Raw genomic sequence first — 10,064 nt, forward strand, 5'->3', positions numbered from 1 at the left:
AGACCGAAAAGATTTAGCTCATTGAGTAAAACTCTCTGAACTTGGAAAAAACTGAACTAAAATTTTTTTCATCTCCTAGACAAAAAAATTTATACAACAGATATATAGCTAAAATTAAAATTAATAATAGACGTTTATATTCAACAAACTTTGTAAAATATCTTTGTATTTTTATACACTCGAATTTCTCATTGAATTCTCATATAGATGCACTCCGCAAAAAACTTTTTTGAGCTAATGGCATGCTTTCAATAATTCGCCATTATGTTGATAAAGCTAACCTTAAGATTCTGTATTTTGCAATTTTTTATTCTTATTTCAACTACTGCTATCAAGTTTGGGTACAAAATGTCAACTGTAATACTAACAAATTGTTATCAGCTCAGCGCCAATCAATCCGAATAATTATTTTTTAACTCCATAATACAGTAGCTTCAAAATTCTTTAAAAAGCTTAAAACTCCTACCTTGTCAGCACCAGCTAAATTTTCTAATCTTCTTTTTGTTTTTGACTCCCTCAATAAAAATTTACCTTACTCTATTACAACCTTCTTCACTGAAACTCAATATATACATTCACATTTAACTAGAAACATCAATAATGGAAAACTAATTGTAACTACCGATAAAGCTTTGAAGTATGGTAAGTATTCAATTACACCTCAGTGCATCAGTAAATGGAACCGTCTTATGTGAATTGTGAATGAGGTGTCACTCCTATGATAAGTTTTCTGCATGAGTGAATCTTTCCTTTATCAATTATTTTTATTTATTTTTAGTAATTATACTTTGATTTTATTATTTTTAATATAATAGATACTCTAGTTATTATTAGTATTATTATTAAAAATATTATAATATTGTAGCTATATGATTGTAAAGTTTGAGGAAAATAAATATCTCGTTGTTTTCGTTATAATATAAAATATATTTTTAAATGTAATTTTAAATTTAATGTTATATATACTGATATGAATTATGTTATTTTTATATGTTTTTATATATATCTTTTTTAAGGCAATAGTGTCAATGTAGTCGGTAGCAACAAAATTATTTTATTCCGAATTAACTTTCTTTTTTATGTTAACCTTCCTGTTTCTATAACAATAACAAACCTTCTAATAAAAAATTTTCCGTACAGACAAAACGGGCTTTTATATCATTTAATGTTTTTATTAATTTTAACATAACATCCTGCGAGAATTTTACCACTTCAAATGCATGCTCTAGTCTAATGGTATTTACTTTATACAACAACACAAAAGACGAGGACTTGCACAGTCGGATAATAAACGAAATTTTTTTAAAAGCTTTGACTTATGTTTGAGTTTTGTTATGTTCTAAAAAATTAATATTTATGTCTGCAAGACATCGCGTCAACGCCTTTGTGATATCTAGGTATAGTGTTTAAAAGTTTTCTGAATTTCTAAATTGCAATACAAAAGTACATGCTAAACTTAAAGTTGCCAGCATTTTACATGAATTGGTTTACAGAGACACTATATTCTAGTGTAGTCTAGTTTTTTTTTTTTTTGTTTAAATATAAAAACTCAAATCTTAAATTCCGCTAACATGCATAACAAAAATAAAAAAGTTTGACATTTACTCTATCACGATAAAAGTTGTCTTGCTACAAAGCCAGAATTCGGTCACTCTAGCAAAAGTTCAGCCAAAATTATTTTTAGCGGAAAAAAGTAATGCAATCTCAAATAGCCAGTAGAGTGAGGATTTAAGAACTTTCTTTGAAATGGATTTTTAACAATCAATATAATTTAATATAATTCTTAATATTATACACTTAATATGATTCTTAGCAAAACATCAAAACTTTGAGCTCGGCTTTGTAAGTTAGTGATGTTAACAATCGAACAAATTGGGTATTCTAACAGTAGCAATAATTAAAAATCATAGAATGGAAAGGTGTTGTTTATCAGCCGAAAATAAAATGAAGAAAAAGGAAAATAAAGAAATTGAAATTAACACTAGTGATCAATCAAATATAGGGTCGGTTCCGGTTCCGATCACAATTATGACCGGAACCGGTATTACTTTAGGTATTTATCGGTTCCGGTCAGAATTTTGGTTTGAGAATTAGCTTGAGAATATACGGAAATTAGTTTTTGCTTTGTTTAAAAACGAAATTATTTTTTTGTTTAAATTAATATTCATATCTTGTAAAGTTTTTTATCGTTATTATTTGAAAGATAATAGTGTTGTTACGAGTATAACTTTTAAATATATATATATATATATATATATATATATATATATATATATATATATATATATATATATATATATATATATATATATATATATATATATATATATATATATATATATATATATATATATATATATATATATATATATGTATATATATATATATATATATATATATATATATATTATATATATATATATATATATATTGAAAGATAATAGTGTTGTTACGAGTATAACTTTTAAATAATATATATATATATATATATATATATATATATATGTATACATATATATATATATATATATATATATATATATATATATATATATATATATATATATATATATATATATATATATATATATATATATATATATATATATATATATATATATATATATATATATATATATATATATATATATATATAATATCTTCCCCATTATCAACAAACCTAGCAGGGTAACTTCAAAATCTATTACTGCTATTGACAATATTTTTACAAACTCAATACAAGACCCTTCTCTAAAATCAGGAATAATAAAAACAGATATCTCAGATCACTTTCCATCATACTTTTCTTTGTCACAAAATTCCACAAAAATTAATAATTCAAAAATCATATGTTATAAAAGAATTATCGATGAAATATCTACTTAAAAATTTAACGACTTGCTATCGGCAACAAATTGGCAAAAGGTCTTCCAAGAATGTGACCAAGGTAACACAAACTCTGCGTACATTACCTTTATTAATTTATTTATCCTACAATATAATACAAGTTTTCCAACTTAAGAAAAAGAAATAAAAACAAAATATTTATATTGTCCATGGATAACAAAAGAAATAAGAAAATCCTCAAAGCAAAAACAAAAACTATACGTAAAATACTTAAAAAACAGAAGCGAAGCAAACCTATTCCTCAACAAGCAACACAAAAACCTATTTGAAAAATTAAAAAAAAACACAAAGTTTTATATTATTCTAATCAAATACAATAATTTAATGGTGACTTAAAAAATACATGGGACATTATGAAGGAAATTATTGGTAAAAGTAAATATAATGTTAACAAAATGTCTTCGAGAGTAATAATTAGTGAAAGTGAATCAAACAACAAGCGAGATATTTCCAATGAATTAACAAATACTTTGCCAACATTGGTGCTGATCTTGCATCAAAAATTTAATGCCTAAATAATACATTTAAAAGTTACTTAACCGGATCACACTGCTCTTTAAATTTCAATGAAATAAATCAAGACGAACTTGAATTAGCTATTAAATCACTTAAATTTAGGTCCCCGGGAATCGATGATATCTCTTGCAAAGTAGTGTCAGATGTTTTTGAGGAGATACGTAATCCAATTTACCAAGTATTTAACTCATTAATTTTAACATGTATTGTACCTGATAAACTTAAATCTCTAAAATTATACCAATCTATAAACCAGGAGAAACCAATTCTTTAAAAAAATTATAGAGCAGTCTCAATCCTTTTGGTATTCTCAAAACTTCTAGAACGAATAATCAATAATAAATTAAATGAATATTTAAAAACTAACAAAATTATCAATAAAGGTCAATACGGTTTTCAAAAGCTACACTCAACTAAGCATGCAATTCTTGACCTCTCAAATAGGATAAGTAGATCATTAAAAAAAAAAAAAATTCACATTAGGGATCTTTATTGATTTGTCAAAGGCATTTGACACCGTCAACCATAAGATTTTACTAACTTTTTTTTAAATGAAAAACTATGGTATAAAAATCAAACTTTAAATTGGTTTAAAAACTATCTTAATAACAGACAACAGTGTGTCATTATAGATAAAGAAAAGAAACTCAAATTTACTAAAAACAAAATGTGGTGTACCCCAAGGTTCCCTTCTTGCTTCTTTTTTGTTTCTCATTTATATAAACGATCTTCCAAATGCCTCTAATATCTTTAAAACTATAATGTGTGCCGACGATATAATTTATTTTACTCGTCAAAGACAATTGAAAACCTCTATGAAAAAACAAATGCTGAACTAAAAAAAAGTCAGCATAAGGTTTAAATCAAATAATCTGTCACTCAATATAGAAAAAACTAAGTATATACTATTTCACTCTAATCAACAAATTAAAAAAATACCCCTGAACCTTCCAACAATTAATATAGAAAATATAACCATCAAAAGAGCTCTGAATACAAAGTTTTTAGGAGTTTTTTCATTCATACATAGCTATCTCATGTATGCCAATGTAGCATGGGGCAGTACCCACAAATCTTAATTACAACCACTTTACTTACGTCACAAACATGCTTCAAGATTAGTATACAACAAAAACAAATTTACCCATGCTCAACCCCTACTGGAACAAATGAACGCACTAAATATATTCCAAATAAATATTTTTCAAAATATACTTTTTACGTTTAAGTATAAGTACTAAGTCTGGTTCCAGAACATTTTACAGCACACTATTTTAAAAACCATATAAATAAATATAATACAAGAGCAACAGGCAACTTTAAGATACCTTTTGAAACAAGACTCTCAAAATTCTCAATTACATATTGTGGTCCCTATTTATTTAACAAATTAGTTTCCAGAAACGAATCATTATTAAACTTAAACAACGAACACTCTCTGAAAAAAAAGCTAAAAACTACAATAATCAATTTAAACAACTGTAAGGAATTTTTTTAAATTTGATATAAATAATTGTAACTTGACTTTTAATACAAATCGATAAAAAAATAATATTAATAACAAGGTATATATGTAACACGTACATATATACCACGTATGCAACTGATTTTTTATGTGTATTACACGTCTAAGAAATAGGTACTCGATGACAAGACTGACTTAAGTTTTCTGCGAGCTTCCTATGACTACAAATAAGTAGTTATTTTTATCAATCTTACAAAAATTTTGTTTTTATCGTATTTATATACTAAGATTATTTTGAAATTTGGTAAATAAACTTATAGTGAAACATCTAAACTCTCCTCCAAAAAATCAGCAGATTTATTTTTATTTATTGTATCTTTTATTTTAATTGGAGTAATAAAGAGATATATTTCTCGTATTATTTTTACGTACACGTTATTATATTGTTGTAATTGGTATTTATTTTATTCATGTCTCGGAGTTGTAAGCAACTATATTTTTAATTACCTCGTATATTTCGAACTTTATATTTATGATTTAAATTTGTATATCTTTACTGCCAATCAGTGATTGGTTACTTGTAATTACTTTGTAATTGCAAAATAAACATGTATAAAGTTATATATATATATATATATATATATATATATATATATATATATATATATATATATATATATATATATATATATATATATATATATATATATATATATATATATATATATATATATATATATTAATTATTACAATTAATTAAAAAAATCTAACTTTTATCCTAATTTTATTTAATCTATAAAGTGTTAAAATATTTGTTGCTTCTCTTTAATCAACTCTTTTTTAAATTTAGCGCAACATTTTTTAATAGCATTCACGCGAGAGTTTCCCTTGGAAAACTAACTAATTCAATTGGACAACAATTTCAAAACTATAATTTCCTTATCGGAATTTTAGTGTTGAAATTGGTAATATTTGCCCAAAGAGAGCGAATTGTTAATTATTTTCCAAAGGGAATTTTTGTGTAGCAATTATTACAATAAATATTGGAAATACAAAACAGTTGTTAATTATATTTTTAACATTTGTATTTGACGCAAACCAGCAACATTGAAATTCCGTCATATTTTATACTAATAAAATATATACAAAAAGAAAAACAAGTTTAGCAAGGAGATACTTCATAATTTAAGCAAACAATCCAAGAATAGTTCCAAGCAAAGTTTCAAGAGGATCAGACGACCCCAAAAAATAAGGATTATATGGACTAACGTCACACCTGAAGAACCATCATCCTGATATGAAGTTTACGCCAGAAAGTTCAGGAAACCGAAGGAGTTGAATTAAGATTAAACAAGAGAAAGACAATTCCAATTTTCAATACATGATCAAAAAAACAAAGAATTGACATGTTGAAATCTGCAATTCCAAACTGGGTTCAAGCACTTCGAAAATTGACTCTAATTTTAAAAAAAGCCAAAAGTATTACAAGTCAATATTTGAAATGATGGTTTTTGACCTCCAACCATGTCTTTTGCCAATGATGCTGGGTTTTAGAGGCATCATGCTCTTGTTGCTTCTAATTTCAAAACTAATAGCAAAAAATGATAGAAAAGTTTACAGAATCCAACTTTTAAAAAAATAAAATTTGCTCGCAAGAAAAAGTTGGTTCAATCAGAAGGTGAAATTGTTTTATTTTATCTTGATGTGTGGCAATCATTTCATCATGGCTACCTGAGGATGACGGTTCACTTTAAATGCAAAGATTGGAACCGTGTCAAAATCTGCATTTCTTGTTCTTTATTTGACGAAAGGCATGCCGCAAAATATATTTTCAACAAGATCGAAACAACAGCAGAGGAGTGGTAAATTTCTTTAAAAATTGAAGTTTGCTTAAAAGACAATAGAGCAAATGTGAAGGCATCCTTTAATGAACCAAGCTGTAATTATGTGTCAGCTGGATGCCTTAACCACTTCCTTCAACTTGTCATCAAAGAAGAACTCTTTTCATATCCAATCATAGACAGACTGATTCCAAAGAGTCTAAAACTCTGTTCGCATCCCATTCTAATACTTTCTTTACTGAACTTTGCAGACAGCAAGAAATCCAAATGGATACAAAATTCATACTTGGCTTAAAAAGAGATAATGCCACAAGATGAAATTCTTCCTATATATGCTTGAGCAAACTTTATACCTCAAGCCAGCCAATGCTGCCACCTTAATCAAATTTCCATCAGTGGGAACTGAATTTTCTGTCCAAGATTGAAGACTCTGTGAAAAAGCGGTGAAAATTTCAAGTGTTTTTAAGGAGGCAACAAAAATACTGACAAGTGTTGACTCTTGCATCAGTTCCTGTAATCCAATTGTGACAACGATAATTAAAACTTTGAAAATAACCTCCAGCGATATAAGTGTTCAGTAGTTGAAAGTTGCTATGAAAAATGCAACGAAAAAACGTTTTTTAGCAATTGAAAAAACAGAACATTATTAAGTTGATACTCTACTCGATCCAAGATGCAAATGGTATTTTTTCAGATCTCAAGGTGCTTTGCAAAATGCTAAATACGTTGTGATGTCCCAAATGGACAATACTAAACCTCCAGATGAATTGGCTACTTCAACTCAAATTCTATCTGGCGACAATAAAAAAAACGTATCGTTTGTTCATATAATGTCAAAAATTGTTGCGCAATCTCAAACTCAAATAGGACCAAATTGCACATGTTGACAGACTGTTTTCTACAGCTGGAGATGTTCTCTCAAACGAAAGAAACAGAATCCATCCAGAAAATTTGAAAAACTTCTTTTTTGTTGAGAAAATCTTCCAGTAATTGGATTCTGTTATTAGTTGTTTTTATTAATTGAACATTTTGTTTAAGTTAAAACTAACTCTGAAAAACAATATTTATTATTGATTTTCAGTTCCTGTTTGGGTTCATTATATGTTCCAATTCTGGTTATAAGTAATAAAAATCGATTTTCGGTTCGGCTCCGGTTCCGAAAAAATATTAGTTCCGGTCACTAATTAACACATTTGTTATCATACCATGATCAGATGGTATGATAACAAATTTGTCAATTTTTGCTTAACATTATGTGATCCAGATGCAGCATTTAATTTTTATGTGATCCAGATGCAGCATCTGATGGAGTTGTAATGAAAAATAATTAGTCAACAAAATTTATCCATCAAAAGTAAAAAAATATATTAAATGCATGGATGATCAAGATTTATGTGACATAAAATTTATTTATTGCGCTGCACTGAAGCGATCGTACATAAAAGTTTTGTTTTACTGTATTAAAATTTGTGTAGTTAATGGATTTGTGATTTAAAAAAATATATAAACAGCTGTCTTTACATTAGTTAACAAAACAAGTTGCATCTAGCCTTGCTTATGAAGAAAAACCTCTAATGGCAGTTGACAAAATTTAAACTGTCTGAAAAAATGACACCACGGAAGCAAAAGAATTCATTCCCTTTACCAAATTGAAATGTTACCAGCCTGAGCATTGTAAGAAGAATCTTATATAACATCTATATAAAAATGTGAAAATTTTTATCTTTAAATAAAAAATAAAAACATTTTCACGATAAGTTTATAAGTTCTACGCAGGCTTTAGTTGTTTAAAAGTTTCAACTTAAATAAACTTGACAAGCAGAAATAAAATAGCAAACAAAGTTTTTAAATTTTCTTTTTTTTCTGTTGAAAGTGTTTATGCATCACTTTATTTATTAAAAATTAGATAGCTTTAATGAATAAAGACTTAAAAAAAGCTGAAGTAGTAAACTAGAAAGCGGAGTTATGATTTCTGTTTGGGAAAGTCCTAAGTTGTTTTGAAACAGCGAGTTATAACTATAAATTTGAAAAAAGTTTTTTGTATCTCAAATTTGTGAAAAGCCACTAAGTTGAATAATAAAATTCAATTTTGTATTCAACATAAATGATTTTGAGGATGAAACACCGATTATATTCAATACCGTTTTTACTTGGCGCTCTCTTGAGGTCTGCAAACACGAAATAGTCACTGTGGGCCAATCTAGGGAATACGGTTGATGGAAAAGCCATTCGTAGCCTAACTCTTTAAAATTTTTTATCATTTTCATTGACTTGTTACATGAATAATTGTCTTAGTCAAAAAACACTTTTTTCTTCTCCAAATTTTGAAACGGAAACTTTTAGAATTAAAATTGAAACTTTAAAATATTATTTTACTGCAATACACATAAATTTAAAAAAGGTTAAATAAAAATTTTGAGGAACAAAACCACTTTACAATAGATTACAATTACTCATTTAGTGTGAATTGCATAACCAAAAGGTGGTGTTCTGATGAATCATTTCCAATAAACTCAAATTTTCAAATTCCAAGTTACAAACTAATATCTTTTGAAAGAATGGCATACAAAAGGGGGGGAGGGATCGCAGCGTATATCCGAAATAATCAAGTTTTTAAAGTAAAACAAAACCTCGCTATCTCTGACACTAATAGCAAAGTCTTTAATATTGAGATAACGGGTAATAAATTAAAAAATAATTTCAACTTGCTATAGACATCCAGAGGGTAATATAATTAAACTTTCAAATATTTTAAATGAAATCTTTCTCAAAATAAATAAGAAGGAAAAAAGTATTTTCTTTATACGGGAATAATATTTTAACAGCCTAAATTACAAAAAAAAATGCGATTACTAAACTCTTTTTGATTATATGTTTCAACTGTATTTCCTCCCAATCATAAAAAAACTTACCCGGGTAACCCTAATCTCCGTCTCTGCTATAGACAATATATAAGGAAATACGTTTTAGAAACCTCTTTAAAAGCAGGAATCATCAAAACTGATGTATCAGATCATTTTCCTATTAATTTTTCATTTTCTTAAGATTTAAGAACCTATAACAATCCTAAAACCAAAATTTATAATAGAAAAATCAATCGGTTCTCTTTTAAAAATTATAAAGACTCGTTATAGGTAATAAATTGGGATGAAGTGTGTCTAGAATGTAACCTCGGACACACAAACTATGCATAAAATTTATTTATAAACATTTTTCTAGATCACTAGTAGTAGTTGCTGTAGTATTTGTTTCATTTATTTTGCTGTTAAGAATAAATACAACGTACAAATAACAAAAGGAAATAGCTGAAGAAAGAAGAAGGCATCAAGTAGCCT

Source organism: Hydra vulgaris, chromosome 01 (assembly GCF_038396675.1).
Source record: "Hydra vulgaris chromosome 01, alternate assembly HydraT2T_AEP".
Lineage (NCBI taxonomy): Eukaryota > Metazoa > Cnidaria > Hydrozoa > Anthoathecata > Hydridae > Hydra > Hydra vulgaris.